Source organism: Phyllobates terribilis, unplaced genomic scaffold (assembly GCF_046119375.1).
Source record: "Phyllobates terribilis strain yellow unplaced genomic scaffold, ASM4611937v1 Scaffold_5__5_contigs__length_657084704, whole genome shotgun sequence".
NCBI lineage: Eukaryota > Metazoa > Chordata > Amphibia > Anura > Dendrobatidae > Phyllobates > Phyllobates terribilis.
In genome coordinates this window covers 249261385-249283471 of record NW_027362765.1, presented here as the reverse complement: position 1 = coordinate 249283471, position 22087 = coordinate 249261385, and the positions used below count along the sequence as shown (strand labels likewise).

Genomic DNA, 22087 nt, shown 5'->3' with positions numbered 1-22087 from the left:
TACACACATAACATGTAAAAAGAGATAGATATCCACTATCACATAACTAGACTGTTAATCCATCCACATTAAACATGCATTACGTCTGCTAGCCCCTATATATCCCTTGGTAAATCCCTGCCTTACCATGGAGGTTGGCACCCTAGGATTAACTAGCGCCCCCGATAACCGAGGACTATCCCTCTGTGTTCCTGATTGACCCTCACTCCAAATAATATTGTTTAGTCATGGGGAGTCATATATCCATATATTAGATAGCTGGATGCCAATATGGGGCAATATATACAGCTATCATAGGGCAAAAAACACAGTTCAACAAGTAGGTTCTCCACAGATACTAAGGTAAAGAATGTCATCAGTGCAACAATGTACTCATCTGAATCTCATGCGATGCTTCTACACGTTTCTCCTCCATCATTTGGTTCATTAGCAGGCTCTTAGACTGGTTGGCATCAATTCATGACGTCCTCAATGGAGATAGCTACATCATTGTGGATGTGCTGTTTGCTTTAATCCTTGCTGCTTTAAGCAGCAGAATGCAGACAGAGACCCTGATTCCAGCAATGTGTTTATTACTGGGCTTCTTGGGATAGTTTTGACAAAAATCACTGCTTTATTAGCAGAAGATTAGTACTAGAGAACTAGTAAACTTGCTGCCACCACTCATTGGCATCTTTCTGCCTATGCACAGTGTACACAGAAAGATGCCAATCAGTGGTGTGGGCGGGGTTATACACAGCTCAGCATTCAGAGAACTGCTAGATCTGCAGCAGATAAAACAGCGATTTTATCAAAACTGCAGCAACCAGTAAGTCATACATCATTGGAATCAATGTCTCTGCCCCTACATTATGCTGCTGTCAGATGGGATAGCAAAAACCTGGTGACAGATTCCATTTGGTTTTATATATGTCTAGTTTATTTATATTGGAGTAGAAATATGGTTCTCACTAAGTGCTACATATATAGAGAAGTTAACCAAGGCACTCAATATGTGATTTCAGAAATTATATTTATTAGAAGATAAGTTTATGTAGCCATACATACAGTAGTGGCCAACATTTCAGTCCATCCAGGACCTTGATCACGGCCTCAGAAATAATATTGATAACACGTTGTTTGTCCTTATATACAATGTATATGTGGCGCCCCTGAGGGTTCGGCCGCCACAGGAATGCTGCACTTCTTTAATGGAGTGTGGTGTTCCTCCTCTGAGGTAAGGCCAGTGTGATGGTAGTGTTCCAGCCTTTTGCATCCAACACCACATTTCCACCAGAGGGAGCTAGTATGCACTAGGTGCTGCTCCCCTGGTTACAGGGAGACTGGGGAACACAAAGTAGTAGGAACCAGTTAGTGGGTGTGGGTGGAGGAACAGTTAGTTAGTGACACTTCTAATTTCATATTTAATAGTATGCCATCTTTGATCTTGGTCTTTCGGTCTCTTGCTGGTCCTTTTGGTTCTGTGTGGACCTGTCCTGTCAAGTGGTCGAACTGTGCTGTCAAAATACTGTGTGTAAAGTGACTTCCCTCCGGGAGCGCAGATCCTGTGTGGGCCGGCACCGGCATGGGACACAGCCCTCGTACCCCGATCTATGGGACGAGAGGTAGGTTGCAGACGAGGAATGTCTCAACCCGGCCAAGGACCAGGATCAAGAAGGCCCGGGAGCTTTAGAGTGTGGCTCCCTAGCAAATGGGTCCCGGGGAGGATGCAGACGGAGCGGAGTGCGCCACCTGTCCTCGCCTACCTGATCTATTCAGAGGGATTCCGGCTGCAAAAGGGGTACCGGCCCCCGACACCCGACCTCGTACTCTATGTCCAGGACGGGAAAGCCCGGTTAGGCCCTGAGGATCCCGGCGGGCTTCGGATGGAGAGGAATTGCCACCCGAGCCCTACACCTGAGAGGAGCTCAGAGGGAGACCCGGCCTATCTACACACGCACAGACGGGAAAGGGTAAAGTCTGTAGTGCAGGAACACTCTGGTGTAGGGATGCTACCTCACACTGGACTTCCTCGGAGGTAGTCGGACCCCCGTCCCTGTGGCCGCAGGACTCCGTGAGGAGCAGGGAGAAGCCTTGCGCTGCTTATGAGAACTGTGAGTAAAGCCTTGGAAATTCATCCCTATGGCCTCCGGACTGTTCATTACGTGCCATACCACGCGACGCGGTGCCCGCACTCCCCGCGCTACTACTACTACCCCCTTCATCCTGCCTTGCCTGCCCTGAGGCCGCGCTCCACCTGTGGGGAGCAGCGAGAACTTTAGCCGCCATGACATCGGGCCTCAGCGGACTGTAGCGGCGCTGGTGGCGCATCACCAGACACCACAGGTGGCGTAGTCGACAATTACCACTCAACCTGGAAAGCCCTAACATCATTTTTAATGTGACGGCCCTGGGCACGGAACGGGTCCAGGCCACGGCTGCATTCCTCGTTCTCAACATCTGACCCGGCTCCGAGTACCCCATCTTTTCCCAGGGCAGGGCTTGCGAGCGTCACATCACTGGCGTAGTCGGCAGGATATCGTGCCCGCAGCAATGGAGAAAAGTGCCCATTGCTATCGGGTACTGTGTGCCTTACACCTTGGACTGTTGTTTTGCACTTAAAAATGGCGCCCACCCAAGAAGAACAGGCGCCATAATGCTGTGAAAAGACTGTCTTTGTACACCTCCCATCGTGGGCTGGGCTCCCGCTTGGCGCCAAAAATGTGGACTGCCCCTTCCATCAGAGACTGTCCGCGGGGTAATGCCCGTCAAACAGGATGGGCTGAACGAAGGCGGGCCTGTCAGCATGCCGCCCAGGAACCGCCCGAAAGAGGAGGAAGAAGAAGGAAAGCAACAAGGTGCGGCCATGTCAGTCGGAGCTTAGCAGTCAACGGAGGCAGTCATGGATGCCTCTGGGGAGCGAGACCATGTGACCACTGAACACGGTCCAGGCCCTTCACCCGGCAGAGAGCGAAATGGTGGCGTATTAACACCGGGAGATATTGAGTTTCTCCACTCGGAAGCTCCGGGACTTGCAAGGAGGCAGAAGGAGGCCCAGGAGGCGGCGACGGCTGCGTGGAAAGCGGAGATGCTGCAGCGGATCCGAGACCGCCGTCGAGGAGAGGAGGTTCCAGGACCAGTCGGCCCGGAGGTCGAAGTTGAGAGTGACCTAGAGGCAGGTGAGAGTGCAACCCCTGCCCTGGCTGCGGAGCCATCAGAGACGATCCTGGACCTCATGGCGGAGTACATAGTCCCCTACACAGGCACCTGGGAGCAAGCACTAGCTCCTGAGCTGCAACCGGCAGCTATTGGTGGGGACTTACGCTGTCACGAGAGCTCGGTAACGGAGGTGCCTGGAGCTGCGGAGGAGGCTACCGGCTCCAACCCGGACTGGTCCGCATTATTAGAGGACTCGCAGCAACCCGTCCTGACCCCGCTACCTGCACCGGCGGTAACCTGGCCCGAGGCCGAGGAGTGGGCCTGGAAAAACCAGGGGGTGACCTTATGGGCTTCCCGCGGGAGACCAGATCTGAAGCGCAGAGGAGGAGCCAATGGTGTAGCGATCAGGTCCTCCAGCTGGCACGGGAGCAACGTCGGCGGGAGCAACGCTGCGAGCGCCTCGAGGTCAGGACCAAGGCTACAAAGACTCGGGCGCGACTGGAGGAGGCCACCCGTCCCAGTCCCCGATATGAAGGCAAGATTGTGCGTTTCCACCATGAGGCGGGGTGGGGATTTATCCGGAGTTCCGTATTTAAAGATGATGTGTTTGTTAGCCGGCGGGACGTCGAGCCGCGCCTTAAGAAGGGACACCCCGGTGGGAACCTCTCCCCGGGCGACACTGTGACATTCGCTCGCCACCAGGGGGAGCGTGGGTGGTACGCCCTGGACGTTCACAAAGTGTCTGGGAGTGACGCCACCACGCCCTCAACCTCAGGTGACCGGCTAGCCTCTGTCGGGAGGAATGAGCCCTTCCCTCCTCTCAAGCCCCAAGTCTGAAGCAGCCCCGGCCGCTGTAGTTATTGTTTGAAGTTTGACTATTGCTGCTATTTTTGTGTGTTCCTTCATTTATAGAGACTTTGGTCCCTGCGGACTATGGCAGGAGGCGGACTGCATTGTAAATAGTTATGCACCTATTTAGGTGCTCCCTATTGGTTTTATACAAAACCGTGCCTACTTTCTACCTCAGACCTCAGAAGCAAAACCTGTCTGGAGTGGCTTGTGTGGGGGTCCAGCTCCGGATCTTCATGCCCTGCAGCCACCCCAGGGCCCACGTAGAGGGTTTAGGGCAGGTCCCTCTTGCTACTGACCTGACCGTCGTCACCTTTAAGCAGTCCGCTGTCTTGATCAAAAAGTCTCCTGTCTTAATTTATAATTTTGCACTTTTGTATCTCTGTGTTTTTATAATTTTATACTTTGCACTTTTGTACTTTTATAACTGTTATGCAACGTTACAAGAAATGTGCCTCCCATAAAGGGATGATAGTTTTTGCTTGTTGTATAAAAATAAATTTTCCTGGGTGCTATTCCTTTGCAGCCCGCGGACGTGCTGTGTTTTACCAGGGGGGAATGTGGCGCCCCTGAGGGTTCGGCCGCCACAGGTATCCTGCACTTCTTTAATGGAGTGTGGTGTTCCTCCTCTGAGGTAAGCCTGGTGTGATGGTAGTGTTCCAGCCTTTTGCATCCAACACCACATTTCCACCAGAGGGAGCTAGTATGCACTAGGTGCTGCTCCCTTGGTTACAGGGAGACTGGGGAACACAAAGTAGTAGGAACCAGTTAGTGGGTGTGGGTGGAGGAACAGTTAGTTAGTGACACTTCTAATTTCATATTTAATAGTATGGCATCTTTGATCTTGGTCTTTCGGTCTCTTGCTGGTCCTTTTGGTTCTGTGTGGACCTGTCCTGTCAAGTGGTCATACTGTGCTGTCAAAATACTGTGTGTAAAGTGACTTCCCTCCGGGAGCGCAGATCCTGTGTGGGTCTGCACCGGCATGGGACACAGCCCTCGTACCCCGATCTATGGGACGAGAGGTAGGTTGCAGACGAGGAATGTCTCAACCCGGCCAAGGACCAGGATCAAGAAGGCCCGGGAGCTTTAGAGTGTGGCTCCCTAGCAAATGGGTCCCGGGGAGGATGCAGACGGAGCGGAGTACGCCACCTGTCCTTGCCTACCTGATCTATTCAGAGGGATTCCGGCTGCAAAAGGGGTACCGGCCCCCGACACCATACTATATGTCCAGGACGGGAAAGCCCGGTTAGGCCCTGAGGATCCCGGCGGGCTTCGGATGGAGAGGAATTGCCACCCGAGCCCTACACCTGAGAGGAGCTCAGAGGGAGACCCGGCCTATCTACACACGCACAGACGGGAAGGGGTAAAGTCTGTAGTGCAGGAACACTCTGGTGTAGGGATGCTACCTCACACTGGACTTCCTCGGAGGTAGTCGGATCCCCGTCCCTGGTGGCCGCAGGACTCCGCGAGGAGCAGGGAGAAGCCTTGCGCTGCTTATGAGAACTGTGAGTAAAGCCTTGGAAATTCATCCCTATGGCCTCCGGACTGTTCATTACGCGCCATACCATGCAACGCGGTGCCCGCACTCCCCGCGCTACTACTACTACCCCCTTCATCCTGCCTTGCCTGCCCTGAGGCCGCGCTCCGCCTGTGGGGAGCAGCGAGAACTTTAGCCGCCATGACATCGGGCATCAGCGGACTGTAGCGGCGCTGGTGGCGCATCACCAGACACCACAGGTGGCGTAGTCGACAATTACCACTCAACCCGGAAAGCCCTAACATCATTTTTAATGTGACGGCCCCGTTCTCAACATCTGACCCGGCTCCGAGTACCCCATCTTTTCCCAGGACAGGGCTTGCGAGCGTCACATATAGTATACATCATATATTTGCAATAGGATGTACTGTATAATCTCATATAGACATGGAACTTTACATCAATTATTCATCTCATTAGTAGTGATATAAATACAAGGCTAAACCTCCTGGTTTTAAATATAAAATCTCTTGGTTGTTTATATATTTAAACAATGCTCAGCATAAATGAGTACACCCCCCTTGAAAAGTACGATTTTAATCAATATCTCACTGAATACAATAACAATTTCAAATATGCTCCTTTGTGGTCAGCCTATTTTTGAGGTCTCTACCAAAGATTGTCACATTTTTCTTCTTCACCAAAACCTTTCCATCTTTGGCACACCGTTGTAAGGTAACTTATAAACTAAAATTCACCAATGTGCCAAAAATGTTAAAGATTGGGTGAAGATTACTCCCACTTATTTTTACTTGTGACTTACCAAATACTTATTTGTGTCATGTACTGTTATTGTGCTGTTGTTTCATGTTACTTTCTCCATTCACATACATAGATGCAACTGACATTGCAGTGAGTCAGGGTCCATCATTTTGATATCAAGCATTTAACAGAATTTTGCACTATTCTTTCCATAAAATCAAACAGAATTTCTTAATGTCGACAAATAGCGTCAAATTTGCCTAAAGCTAAACTCACATCTGTGTTGTGGACCAATGGCGCCTGATGGACTTCATTGAGTAATGGAGTTTATCATGCTGATGACAAGAACAGTTCTGCTACTGTGCTAACATGTCTTTGGCTTCTCCCCCACAGTACATTGAATCAGTATTTGTAAGGTAAAACCAAGACTGAGTGCAAAATATGGAAGAGAAGCAAATCTTTTGTATGGGCTAGGCATTAGTGATGAGTGAGCATGCTCGTTACTCGAGATTTACGAGCATGCTCGTGTGTTTTCCGAGTATCTCCAGTGTGCTCGGGTGCTATTTCGTAGGCATTCCTCACATGTATTAAAGCTATCAAACAGTCGCAAATCATGAGCACGGCATGACTAAAACATGACACCCGAGCACGCTGAAGATACTCGGTGAAAACTCGAGCATGCTCGCCGAAAGGGTTAACAGAACATACTCGCTCATCACTATTAGGCATACAAATAGTAATGCGAAAAATCTGACCAAAATATGTAAATGTGAAAGCCTACCTATTGTCACCTTGAAATTGTAAATTTATCGGAGCATAATAAAAAAGCAAGCTATTTATTTGGAGAGGAACATCAAGGGCATTGAGAACTAATGCCAAATGTAAAGTCACATCCAACGTCTATTCTAACAGAGGGTACCTAACTAGAAGAACCGCCTGGGACATTAAAGCTGGTGGTCCGTGAGGGTTTAGTTTTTTTAATGACACCATTCAGACTTGGATGGTGTTGAACGGCCCTAACTTAGTTTTTTTTAAAGTTTTGACTATTATCACAATCCATTGCTCTATATATACTGCATCAAAATTATGCATTTAGCTTTAGATACAAACATTGAGGAAAATATAAAATGACATAAGTACAATGTAGGTAAAACCAAAACAAATATGGTTATATTACAAAAAATATAAATAAGGTATTATGAATTGTTTTTATTTTAAGATGTGGTATTTGTCTTTCAATTGGTCTTGCCTATATCTCAAAAAATAACTCCTAGTACCACCCAAATAAAAGATCTTATCTTACCTCAACACACCACTATGGGTGGCGCATCCAATTATCCTCCAAGAACAATGTTAGAGTTCAATATGTACAGATGTTCTCATCTTGACAGACTGATGGTCGGATGCCTTCAACATTTTTTTACATTTAACCAAAAACACAAAAATGTCTTCATCTTCTGAGGTTTTTGCAAATACAAATGTCCAAAAAAACAGTGGCTAAAATAAAGAAGGATACATCATGGAACAAATGTAAAAGTGTCATTCAAGTGTCAAGATAATTGATGCCTAAAGGATAAGAGATGTTCCACACCATGGGCTAATGGAGAAGTGAAAGTGGCTCTAAATCTCAAAGGATATTGCATGTTGTTGAAGTAAATTACACAAGAGACCTAACATTTCTGTAGGTGGTTGTGACATGTGGAGACTGATTGGTGGGATGGTGGTGACATTACATCCCAAAGCTTCACTGTTTTAACTCTATCCATCCCATATCTATCTATTTATCTATCTAGATATCTATTAGTGTTGGTGCAAATTGATTTGCAGGACCCGTTCCATCAGCCAGTTCAGTCGTTTCTGGTCGTCAGACATGAGCTGTGAGAGTCGATTTTCACCTGACGGCATTTGTGGCTTTTCATTTCTTTATCCGGACTGACGAGACATCATTGTTTTGGCGTAAAGCTTATGTTATGGCTAATCAAAAGTTGCAAATTCTTACACGTTAAAGGCAGCATTCACTGCTCTCATTCAACGGCCACAGATTGCTGTACTGGCCGTTGGGCCGGGTCCTGCAAATCAATTCACACCATCCATCCATTCTATACAAAACTTGCATTGCAAAAGGGAGCATCAGGACACCAACCCAGTATCCTTCATATACATACGGCAAAAATGGCAGCATCCCAGACAAGAGATAGTGAAAAAAAAAATGGTCTTTATTCACCGATGTAAATGCTGAAACTTGGGTGAATGAAGAACACATTTTTTTTTCACTATCTCACGTCTGGAGTGCTGCCATTTTTACTATCATCTATCTATCTATCTATCTATCTATCTATCTATCTATCTATCTATCTATCTATTAGATATACAGTACATTATAAAAAGCACATAATTGTAATAGTAAGTTACAGAACTTACTAATATTTTTCAGTTATCCAGTGTGCCCCGATCCTCAAATATTTCCTGCAATTCTGTCAGCTCCTCTTCGGGCTTGTGCTCAACAGGTCATCAGTGCTGTGTAAAGGGCTGTTAGCTGGCTGATTTCAATAAATAGACAAGCTGGTCCTTTCTCACCCAATGCATCAACCGTGACAGGGAATAGTCTTAGCTAGGGTGCTTTCACATTGCATTTAGCTACCCGCTCGGTGGCCCCATCGGGACATATGTCCAAATCCCACCGCAAAACGGGATGCTGATGTATGCGTCAATGGGGCCAGAAACTATAATGGTGCTGTCAGATCGAACGTGCGCTACCATGCATAATTTTTGGGCGTATATGCCTACTGGAGGCGGACACCCAAACATTCGCTCTGCCGGCACCATTATATTATACTAGCTATTGAACCCGTTCTACGCCAGGGTGGCGAGCATTTTTATTGATATATGGTCTCCCATGCTGGTATGTGCTGCCCCCATCCTGTCCCCACCATCCAATCCCGGTATGCGTGGCTCCCCTCATCCCCGATCCCGGTATGCGTGGCTCCCCTCATCCCCGATCCCGGTATGCGTGGCTCCCCTCATCCCCGATCCCGGTATGCGTGGCTCCCCTCATCCCCGATCCCGGTATGAGTGGCTCCCCTCATCCCCGATCCCGGTATGCGTGGCTCCCCTCATCCCCGATCGCGGTATGCGTGGCTCCCCTCATCCCCATTTCCGGTATGCGTGGCTCCCCTCATCCCCATTTCCGGTATGCGTGGCTCCCCTCATCCCCATTTCCGGTATGCGTGGCTCCCCTCATCCCCATTTCCGGTATGCGTGGCTCCCCTCATCCCCATTTCCGGTATGCGTGGCTCCCCTCATCCCCATTTCCGGTATGCGTGGCTCCCCTCATCCCCATTTCCGGTATGCGTGGCTCCCCTCATCCCCATTTCCGGTATGCGTGGCTCCCCTCATCCCCATTTCCGGTATGCGTGGCTCCCCTCATCCCCATTTCCGGTATGCTTGGCTCCCCTCATCCCCAATCCTGGTATACGTGGCACCCCTCATCTCTATCCTGGTGTGTATGGTATCCCTCATCCTGGTATGCATGGCACCCTATCCCTCACTCCCAATTCCGGTATGCGTGGCACCCCTCACCCCCAATCCCGGTATGCGTGGCACCCCTCACCCCCCAAATCCTGGTATGCGTGGTACCCCTCACCCCCCAATCCTGGTATGTGTGGCCTCCTCAACCCCCCAATCCTGGTATGTGTGGCCTCCTCAATCCCCCTTTCCTGGTATGTGTGGCCTCCTCAATCCAAGTATCCTGGTATGTGTTGCCTCCTCAATCCCCTAATCCCTGGTATGTGTGGCCTCCACAATCCCCCATCCCTGGTATGTGTGGCCTCCTCAATCCCCAATCCCTGGTATGTGTGGCTTCCTCATCCCCCATTCCTGGTATGTGTGGCCTCTTCAATCCCCCATTCCTGGTATATGTTGCCTCCTCAATCCCCCATTCCTGGTATGTGTGGCCTCCTCAATCCCCCATTCCTGGTATGTGTGGCCGCCTCAATCCCCCATCCCTGGTATGTGTGGCCTCCTCAATCCCCCATTCCTGGTATGTGTTGCCTCCTCAATCCCACAATCCCTGGTATGTGTGGCCTCCACAATCCCCCATTCCTGGCATGTGTGGCCTCCTCAATCCAAGTATCTTGGTATGTGTGGCCTCCTCAATCCCCTAATCCCTGGTATGTGTGGCCTCCTCAATCCCCCATCCCTGGAATGTGTGGCCTCCTCAATCCCTCATCCCTGGTATGTGTGGCCTCCTCAATCCCCTAATCCCTGGTATGTGTTGCCTCCTCAATCCCCCATCCCTGGTATGTGTGGCCCCCTAAATCTCCTAATCCCTGGTATGTGTGGCTTCCTCATCCCCCATTCCTGGTATGTGTGGCCTCCTCAATCCCCCATTCCTGGTATGTGTGGCCTCCTCAATCCCCCATCCCTGGTATGTGTGGCCTCCTCAATCCCCCATTTCTGGTATGTGTGGCCGCCTCAATCCCCCATTCCTGGTATGTGTGGCCGCCTCAATCCCCCATCCCTGATATGTGTTGCCTCCTCAATCCCCCATTCCTGGTATGTGTGGCCTCCTCAATCCCCCATTCCTGGTATGTGTGGCCGCCTCAATCCCCCATCCCTGGTATGTGTGGCCTCCTCAATCCCCCATTCCTGGTATGTGTGACCCCCTCAATCCCACAATCCCTGGTATGTGTGGCCCCCTCAATCCCCTAATCCCTGGTATGTGTGGCCTCCTCAATTCCCCATCCCTGGTATGTGTGGCCTCCTCCATCCCCCATTCCTGGTATGTGTGGCCCCCTCAATCCCCCATTCCTGGTATGTGTGGCTTCCTCATCCCCCCAATCACTGCACACATAAAACAATAAACACTAATACTCACCTTCCTTCCTCACCTCTGCTCCAGCGCTGTGTCCTGTCTGCAGCAGCTCATGTCGGCATCTGAGCTGCGCGCTCTCAGAAGCCGAGGTGAGCTGCTGCCGGCACATTCATGCTTCTCCATGCGGGGAATATGGGCGTGGAGAAGCGGAATATGCTTTCTCTTTAGCGGCGGCCACTGACAGCAGGAGCCGGGGCTCAGCGCTCCTCCGTGGCCGCTACTAAAGAGAATGAATATTCCGTCTTCTCCATGCCCATGGGAGTGGCCTCAGAGGGAATATTCATGTCTCCTTAGCAGCGGGCATACGTGGTAGTGTGCTCCGCTCCTCCACTGCCGCAACCCGCTCCTCTGCTGCCGTCACCTCCTACTCACCTATCCTCCTCGTTTCCACGCTGCTTGGGGCCCTCACGGGCCCCCTCCGGCCACGGGCTCGGGCTCCATAGCAGTGGCTGTCTTACCTGTAACGGCTGGATGCGGGTCTTCTGTCTGGAGCCAGACTGCGCGTCACGCATACGCAGTCTATCGAGGCTTTGGACAGAGACACGCATCTGCCGTTATATTATAGATGGCTCCGTTGGCGCATATATCCGCGTACAGTTTTCTTGGGGGGCTTTAGATGTATGCCCTAACAGGGACACTGAGAGTGTAACTAAAAGCAATGTGAAAGCGCACTTATTGAAATTAGTCAGACAGCCCCCTTCACATACAGCACTGATAACGTACTGACACAGGGAACACTCTCCACAGCCTGCTGTTACAGTTAAAATCTGTGGTGGAGCAGGGAAACATGATCTCCCTGCACTACCGCTCTCCGTTCTGTAGACCTTAGGTTGATTTAGGCCTGCAGCCTACAGAAAGGCAGGAAGACATTTGGAAGAGTCGGGAGGGTGCTGCGCTGTGTGATGACATCATCACGCCGGGACTCTGTGTGACCCGGAGCGATGACATCATCGCGTTGGTCTGCCTACGCCTTGATCCTGTCTGTCGGCAGACTCCTCATGATCCTTGGTTACGTGAATATAAGATTTTTTTTGAATTTTATTCTATTTTAATAGTGTACATGGGGTTAATACTGGGGCCACCATACAGTGTGTTTGTGTGGGGAGATACTGGAAGGTACTGTATGAATATAGGCATACAATTATATTATATACTGGGTATACAAATGTAATGGGATAAAATAGAAAACAGAAACTTTTAGTGCACACCATAAAAACATACAGGAAACCGACGCATTGGGAAAACAGAGTGACACAATAGATATATTTGACAGAAGAAGAGGGTGACTTCCTCTGAACAATATGAAGAAGTCATGTATGGGACTTTTCTATAGCACTTCTAACAAAAAATCTCCAAAATTTGCCTGTGACGAGCTTCTGTTTTTGGCTTTTATATCATCTTTTCTGGATTCTATGTGTAACCTGTTTACATAGACCATTCTTTGGAACCACTTTTCTAGGGGCTGTTATATATATCTTGTCTGTAGGTACAGACCTGAGTCACCGAGCGGTGGTGTAACTATTTCCTCCTCTGTCTCTTTAGTGCTGTGCAGTAAAGGGAACCTGACAGGAGATTCTTGCTGCCTGAACTAAATGTAGTCCAGCTCCATTATTGCAGCTGTTTAAGTTTTACTTTGCGTTAAGGCATTTCAGAGAAAACATACTTTGAAAACTTAGCTAGTATGAGGCAGGTCCAAGGCAGCTTCTCCCTGCTTCACTCTCCTAGATTGATAGGTCTCTCTCTATGTATGTGTTTATAGGGAGAAACCAGTTAGTTTAGGGAAGTATTGAATCTAAAGGAAAAAGACAAAAAAAGTGGAGCTCCATAGTATAGAGGCTTTGGGTAAATAAATTGACTCAGAGATTTAGCCGAGCTGCTCACCTTGGTGAAATATGATTATAACAGGCACAACTCTGTTCGAAAACTTGTAAAGAGTGAACCAGCTGCTCCTCTTTGTGCCAGTCTCTACAATGGCAACAGCAATAAGTGTAGTAGAGAGGGGAGGAAAAACAAGGAACCACTAAGCGCTGCTGTAAAAGAAAATGGCTCACCATAGACATACGGTCACGTTATTGAGCTTCAACACAGCGACCGTACTTCTACCTATGAGCTGTCATCTTTTCCAGCAGCGTTCAGTGGTTCCTTGTTTTTCTTCTAGACGCCCATGCAGTATTGGTCAGGCCTGCACAACATATGGCCATTATGCGGCCCTCAAAAGGGTTTGTTGCAGCTCGCAAAGAACTGGGAAACACATCTTCCTATACTCAAATTAATCCACATCTTATTATTGTTAAGGATATACTAGGAGTTGTAGATTCATGCAATACAATTGTATATGAGGCATTGCAATCGATCACTTTACTAAGTTTGGTACTGTATTCATGTACTTATGGTGGTTTTCGTGATGTATTCATGTATTGATGGTGGTTCTGATGCTGCATTGATGTACTGACGATGGTTTTGGCACTGCATTCATGTACTGATGGTAGTTTTGGCGCTACATTCATGCACTGACAGTGTTTCTGATGCTGTATTCATGTACTGATGGTAGTTCTGGTGTTGCATTCATTTACTGATAGTGGTTCTGGTGCAGCTTTCATGTTCTCATGGTGGTTCTGGCGCTGCATTCATGTAGTGAGGGTAGTTCTGGTGCTACTTTCATGTATGGACAGTGTTTCTGGCATTGAATTCATGTACTGACGGTGGTTCTGGAACTGCATTTATGTACTGATGATGTTTCTGATGCAGCATTCATGTACTGATTATAGTTCTGTCTCTGCATTCATGTATTGGTTCTGGTGATTACGATCTTGTACACATGTAGCAATATATAGCATGCTTCATGGCCATGTTAAAACTTAAAAATACTCAAAAATTTGAATCATGAGATTATGAGAAGGATTTGATGAGTTTCTGCTCAGTTTCTGCTCCAAAAACTCAGTGTAAATTTGTGTGTTCACATTGATTTTTTCGAATCAGAAACTGAGTAGAAACTCTCCAAATCCTCCTCAAATACTCAAAACTTGGTTCTGGTGATGTATTAATGTACTGATAGTGGTTCTGGTAGTGTATTAATTTAAGTACCCCTTTAATTTTTTTGCTTCCCTTGGAATTGGTTCAGTATGGCAATGTGGCCCTTGGACCAAATACTGTTGTGCATTCCTGGGCTAGGAGATCGGGACAGGGAAAAGCTGCAGGGACTTCACATAGTTGCCACCTAGTATCTGAAACTGAAATGCCACAGCGTTTCATACTAAGGCTAAGTTCATACACATACATTGCTGTCCCATTGAGCACAGCTTCATGGTGTCTATAATAATCCCGCCATAACAAGGACAGAAACCGGAGTCACTTTGGATACTGTTTGGGGTCTGTCCTGGTAGTGTTCACCTTTTTCAGACATGCACAAAAATGTGGTCTGCCTCATTTTGTACATGTCTGAAGAAGACAAATACTGTCAGGGAAGAGGCCAGTGTCAAAAGTGACCCTGATGCAATAATAATAATGAGTGGCTCTATCTGGGCTCTATTGGATTTCCAGGGGAATCCTGATTTCATGGATTACGATGGAAATCACGACACAGTGCTCAGTGGATAGCATGCTGTGTGTGAAGCTAGCCTAAAACATACACAGCTGTAATAATGCAGCAGGACTTTGATTCATGCTGCCATTGGTTACGGTTGCATGAATCTCCTGTCAGGTTCCATGGAAAAAGTTGGTTCAATTTAAAAAAGTTATCCCTACCCAGCGATCCTGAGAACAGGGCTCTAAAGAGTCCCATCTGAATGGATCGGATGTGGAGCATGCACAGTGACACCACCAGAGCTCCTGATGATTGACAGTTCAGACTAGTGGATGTGCCGCTGACCCGAACTGTGTGCTATCTGTTGGTGGGAGCACTTTAATTGACCTCGGACTTCCTGACCACATATCTGTGTATTCCCTTTGTGCTTCCTGTCTTGGTCTCTGACCCTTCAGTCAGGTGCTGCAGGTCCGGACACTGCTCTGGAATTGTACCTAGTGGCTACCCTAACAGCCAATCTTATCCTTACCATCAGAGGCTCTAGTGAAGACCAAGTAGCTACTTGATTACGGCCCTCCAGGGTAAGTCCAACGAGAGGCGCAGTGTGTCCATGCCCACTGTGGTCACAGTAAGCTCAGGCGACAGTGGGCTTGGGAAGGGCTCTGCCAAAGTCCCCCTTCCATGTACTGGGAGCTGGGTGAAGAGTATTTCCGGCCCTCAAGGCCTCGCCTGGCTGGGGAGCATGTGCCAAGAGCGTCTGTGGCTGTGCCTTTGCTGGTTTGGTGCCAGTCTTGCTGGGTCCCTCTGTGAAGCGCATAACAGTATCACCCTGCCCGTCACATTGGAGATTGGAGTCCTGCCACCCCATAGATCTTACGATCCCATCGATCTTAAGTCTGGCACCTCTCCACCCCAGGATCAGGTGTATCCCCTATCTGCACCAGAGACTAGAACTAAGTCACAGTACATCCAAGATAACTTATCCAAGGGATTCATCTGTATCTCCTCTTCTCCTACCGGTCCCGGCTTCTTCATCATGACAAAGAAGGATTGTTCCCTACCTCCCTGTATTGACTATCGGGGTCTAAACAAAATCATCATAAAGAACAAGTATCCCCTGCCTTTGATTTCTGAACTATTTGACAGAATCCATGGGGGCAAAGATTTTAACCAAATTGGATATACGTGGGGCTTATAACTTGATTCGGATCTGCAAGGGCGACTTTGGACTTTGGAACGTAGCTTTTAACTGTGATGGTCACTAGGAATATCTGGTCATGCCCTTTCATCTGTGTAATGCGCTGTGTTTCAGGAATTCGTTAATGATATTTTCCAGGACCTCCTCTATGCTTCTGTGGTTGTGTATTTAGACATCATCCTGATTTTCTCTCCTGATCTGCAGGATCTATGAGAGAACAATTTGTTTGCCTAGTTATCCAAATGTGTGTTCGAAAAACCCTTCTTGCCTTTCCTCGGCTACATTTTTTCCAGCCAGGGTCTCGAAATGGATCCTGTTGGTTTGCTTTTCTCTCCTGGCCTCTTCCCCAAGGCTTGCGTGCCATCCAGCAGTTCATGGGTTTTGCCAACTTCTACAGACAATTTATTCCGCACTTCTCATTCCTCATGGCACCCATGTCCGCCTTAACCAGGAAGGGAGCTAATACCAGAATCTGGCCTTAATTGGCCTTGTCGGCCTTCCAGCACTTGAAAGAGACCTTCTCAGTTCTGCAAATAACTTCTTTGGGGAAGTTTGTCTCTTGTGTTTTTTTTTATCTAAACTGTTTTCTCCGGCCGAGCAAAACTATACTATTGGTGATCATGAACTACTGCCCATTAAGATGGTGCATGAAGAATAGCAAAATCTACTGGAAGGAGCCAGCTCTCCGGTAATAATATACATGGACCATAAGAATTTGACTTTTCTGCACGCCACCTAATGGTTAAATCCTCGTTAAGTCAGGTGGGCACTCTCTTTGCCTCTTTTGACTTTCAGTTGCACTTCCATTGTGCGGAAAAGAATGTTAAAGTGCATGCCTTGTCTCTATCCTTTGACGTGTCTGATTCTGAAGAGGAAGCACAGCACATCATTAACCGGGGTAGGATTCTTGAAGCAGTTCCTGTTCAGTTAAAAGACATCTTTCCAGGAAAGACTTTTGTTCCTACATATTGAAGGAGGAGAATTCTGTCCTGGGGACATGAATCCAAGCTGGACAACCATATGGGCATACATAAGCCCACAAGGATGTTCGGGACTTTGTAATTGGCTGCCCACTGTGCGCCAGAAACAAGTCTCCCAGGAACAAGCCTGCTGTTCTCCTTCAGCCTTTGCCAGTTCCTTCCGCCCACTGGCAACACATAGCCATGGATTTCATCATGGACCTGCCCTTCTCTGATGGTAGCCACACTATCTAGGTTGTGATGGACCAGTTCTTAAAGATGGCTTATTTCAGTCCTCTGGTCGACCTTCCCTCTTCACCCAAGTTGACCACGCAGTTCTTTCAGCATGTGTTTCGTCTCCATTGTCTTCCTCTCCACATTGTCTCTGATTGATGAGTCCAATTCACATCAAAATTTTGGAGAGCTCTTTGCAAGCTGCTGAATGTCCAGTTGGATTTCTCGTCCACTTACCATCCTCAGACCAATAGACAAGTGGAATGGGTCCATCAGGTTCTCGAAAACTACCTATGCCACTTTATATCTGCCCATCAGGATGATAGGGTGCAGTTACTTCCCTGGGAAAAGTTTTCCTACAACAACCACATTGGGAGTCTTCTGGAATATCTCCACTTTTTATTGTTTACTCTATTTGGTCAACTGGAAGGGTTTTGGTCCTGTGGAGAGATCTTGGGAGTCTTCTGTGAACATCTGCGCTCCTATCATTCTTGAGAAGTTTCTCCGTTGGTCTGACGTAAAGGGGGGGCATAAAGGGGGTTACTCTCATGCCGGTGAATAACATGGCTCGTAAGCGCTTCCTTACTGATGACGTGCACCGCTCTGCTCCTCCCAGGGTCTGACCTTCTTACTGGGCTGCCTCTTGCAGACACTTCCAGCACTACTACTGCTCCCTCCTGTTGCTGAGAGTTTCCAATCGGCTATAGGGAGATGCGGCTAGACTCTGCAGGAATTTAGAGTTCTGTTTACCTGGCCTATCCACTGCCAGAAGGTGGTATATTAGGCAACTCCTCCCTCCACACCTTGCCTGACCTTAGCATCTAGTTGCCGTTTGCTATAGTGCTCTGTCAAGGTGTTGTATTGTTCTGACCTTCATGTTACCGACCCGGCTTGTTCTTTCATTTTGTCTGACTTCTCCGCTCTTGACTCCAGCTATGTCTTCAGAACCTGTGCTGTCTGCCCCGACCTCAGACCTCCTGACCACGTCTTTGAGCTTCGCATCTGTGTCTCTGACACTTTGGTCAGCTGCTGCAGGTTAAGGCACTGCCCTGGAGTTGCACCTGGTGGTTAGTCTAATGGTCGCCTATCCTCACCATCAGAGGCTCTAGTAAACACCAGGTAGACACTTAGTTACACCCCTCCAGGGTAAGCCCGGCCAGTGGTGCAGTGGGTTGACACCCATCGTCGTGACACAAGCTTGCTTAGTCTTTGTCTTTTCCATTGATCTGCTTAATTAACAGTAGTGTACTAAAAAAGTTTTCAACCAAACTGTTTCTTTATAATTCTTGATGTGCTCTGAAGTCAAGGAGGAGTATTCTGTTGTTCACTGCACATTCGCTGTGAGGCACAGAAGGCCATTGTTTTTTTTTTTATTTCAGCACTGGAGTGGTGCCATTAATTTATGTTCCCTGACATAATACTGTATTATACTCACCAGTCACTGACTTCTGCTCTTCCCAGCACCTCTCTGATGCTGATCCGCCATCTTGTGACCACAACTTCTGACTGACCGGAAGTCAGAGGTAAGGGTCACTCACAAACTCTCAAAGCAAGTGTATGGGAGCCTTTTTCTGGCCTCGTTCCGGCTCTCATACACTTATATTGAGTTGTGACTTTCGGCTCAAACACTGGAGTGATCTGGCAGGTCACAACCTGCAGAAGACGACTGGATGAAAGATGAAGACGGTGGCTGGTAAGTATAATACTAGGGGCCGTGAACTTAGGTTAGAGCACCATTCCAGCGCTGCAATAAAAAAAATGATGGAATGGTGCTTTAAATCTCAAGTCATTGTGCTTCTCTCTCGATGTGAGAGTGTAAGTATCTCTGTATCTGAGTTCAGATGCGAGATAAGACACGACTCAGCCGATAAAGATTTCCCGTCATTTGATGCCTGTGTACCATGCCCATATCGTAATATCTTATACATTTCAACTGTAATCCCAATAATACTATACATATTCCATATACCGATGTAGCAGAGCTGACTTTGTTATTAGGCAACACTTAATTAATCTAAACACACAAAATAATCAAGATGCAACCATGCTTCAGCTCTGCTACATCTGTTCTAAAGGCCACAGTTCTAAGTGACTAGTCACTTCTTACGTAATATTAGTAATATTGAGAAGGAAATCTAAGTACACTTCACTTCCTGGAAAAGAAACATTACTCGATACTGTAAAAAAAAAGAGAAGAAAATGAACTTACAGTACCTGCTATTTGGCTTTCCTGCAGTTTATGGACTGACGTGGACTTTGGCCTTTAGTACAGACATCTCACGCACACATTTACTAGGCTGTAGTGAGCATACAGCTATTAGACACCTGCGTCATGAGATATATCGCCTGCACAGGCTGTGTCATACAGAACCACAATAGGTAATACTCTATATTACTGATCCCTGCGATCAGAACTGCTGGAGAACACCTTAGTGTGACTGCGACATTGATCTGAATGGAGAAAAGAAGGGGTTTTGGCAGGGAATGGTAATATTGCGTAAACCACAGTAATGTGGGAAATACCATACATACAAGCTTCCCAACCGAAATAACTGCACGGCATCCAACAATCACACAAGGTGCTATAAAACCGTTCTGCTAAGCAATTAAATAAGATTATAAAATTAATATAAAAACATTCCCGGCCAAAGAGTTTCCTAGAACTTTTTTCCATTGTCTTGATTGTCAGTGGCTTCTTTCTTCAAGTAGGTCAATCAATACCACAAAACTAGTCATCAAGCAATGCATAAGAAATGTTATAAAGTGGACAGTATTTGCTCTTATTTTATTCCCGCTGGTCCCGAGTAATCCATTTTTTGCTTTATTTTGCTAAATCTCCCATATGGTTCCAGAGATATGGTCCTTTTTATTTGATGCAATTTTTTAAGTTCTTTACAGTTATAATGCAGCCTAAAGACATGCCCATACAGAATCCTGAGAGCCATGCCCGCCTGGTAAAGTCCACAGAACTAGCTCTAAATTAAATACACATATCTCTGGAACTGGATTGAGGATTTATTTTTTTTAGAAAAAAGCTGATTACTCAGGGGAGCAGCGAGAATAAAATAAGATAAAAAGCTGGCCATTTCTGTCCTGGTAACAAGTCCTCCTTAACAGAGGTTTATTAAGGGGGATCATTATGACCCCCATGCACTTCCAGGTTATTGTGCACATGCCTTCAAAGCTTGATTTCTTAATGCTGGCACATTGGATTACTTCAAGGTAGGTATAATTTTTATTGTTGTTCTACGACCTATACAGCCATGTCACTAGTTGAATTAATAAAATCGCCATAACAGTTTCCCTTTAAGCCATATTTGCCAGGTTTCTGTCAATAAAAAAGCAGCAAATTCTCCTAGATGCCTGTTTAGCACAAAAAGATGCAACTTTTTTTTTTTTAAACTGCATTTTTGCAAAGTGGCCAGAACTTAATGGGAAGGAATGAGGCCAAACATGGCGGAACAGATTTACTATAACTGATGGCAGAAATTGGTCTATCTTATGTGAGGTGATGGGGAATATGTTGCTGACTGTCACCCACCATTAGCCATGTGCATGACACTAACATTCGATTTACAGCTGCTGTTCTGTTTCAATAACAATGTATATGCATGGACATTGAGAACACTAGTTGCCCGCAATACTAGCCACCGACCACAGGGGGGGCGCTATTTCCCCTGTTACTCCTCTATAGACTCTTGTTGGAACTTGCGTACAGGATACTTTATATATATATACACAGTATCAGGGTCGGACTGGCCAGAAGGGCCATTTCCTGTAATGGGCCGCTCGATCTATTGTACCCTCCACTCTCTTTTCAACAGCATGCACGCCAGGCAGCATTAGCTCGCCTTGCGCACACGATCCCGCTGCACAGCTGAAACCAATGGGACCAGGGGGCGAAGCGCTGTGCTGTCCTGTGCCACCCCTTGGTCCTGCTGATTTTAGTTGTGCAGCGCAATCGTGTGCGCAAGGCGAGCTAATGCTGCCTGGCGTGCATGCTGCTGAAGAAATAGTGGAGAGGACGAGCCTCTATATTAGGCCCGCGTAGACGTCACTCTATGCTATAATCAAATGTTTTTGCGTCTTTCAGACGCGAATACATTTGATCCGTGTGGTGCAGGGATTGAGGCAGAGGAGAGCTAGTCAGCCCCAGCCACAATGTGCAGCAGCGTAATGAGGTCAGCACGCTGCTGGCACCACAGTGACACGTTGGGCACCAGTAAGCGCTCCATCAAGGAGCCGAAGATTTAATGTTTTATCAATGTGGCTGAGTAGGGGAGGGGGTTAGGCACATGGGGGAACAATTGCGTTCATGTATTGACGGTGGTTCTGGCACTGCATTCATGTATTGACGGTGATTCCGGCGCTGCATTCATGTGCTGATGGTGGGTCTGGTGTTGCATTTAAGATCTGACTGTGGTTCTGGTGCTGCCTTCATGTACTGATGGTGGTTTTGATTTTGTACATAATTAGCAATCCAAAAGGTACTTCATGGCTATGTTAAAACTTAAAAATCCTCAAAAACTTTGAGATTATGAGGATAATTTGATGAGATTCTGCTCAGTTTCTGCTCAAAAAATTCAGTGTAAATTAGCGTATATTCTCACTTATTTTTGGGGCTGAAACTGAACAGAATCTTTTCAAATCCTCCTCAAATCCTAAAAACTTTGTTCTAGTGATATATTAATGTACTGATGGTGGTTGTGATGATGTATTAATGTAAGTACCCCTTACATCCTCACGTCCTCTTGATGTCTGCTCACATCCTCTTGATGTCTGATATGTCCTTTTTGTTATAAAAAAAAAATACAAACAGCTGTTGCGCCTGGTGTCTATAATTGTCTATATCTCTGACATCACGTCAACAGTGCTGTAGCCAATCATTTAGCTACTGAGATCCTAGATTGGTTTCAGCGCTGCCATTGTCACGTGACATCAGCACTGCAGACAATAGCAGACCTGGGGAGAGTGAGTAAGGCACAAACAATCTAGGGAATGGGTTTCCGAAACCGTAAAAACCCTTTATGGGTATGTTCACACAAGGCATTTTAAACTTAAGGAAAACTGCCAT

The 22087-nt window shown here is 47.2% G+C and overlaps 1 protein-coding gene across 3 annotated transcripts in view; it reads right to left on the bottom strand.

The window, feature by feature from the left end:
* The window catches only part of UNC13D (unc-13 homolog D), a 102346-nt gene extending 82868 nt beyond the window's left edge, over positions 1–19478 (bottom strand). For 2 of the 3 annotated variants that reach the window (XM_073683988.1, XM_073683987.1), the window contains exons 1-2: positions 19228–19478; positions 7530–7723 (exon numbers count right to left, since the gene is read on the bottom strand). The gene's annotated coding sequence lies outside the window, so the exon portion shown is untranslated. The remainder of the gene's footprint in view (positions 1–7529; positions 7724–19227) is intronic. The other variant, XM_073683989.1, reaches the window with a different exon arrangement.
* Positions 19479–22087: the final 2609 nt, after the last annotated feature.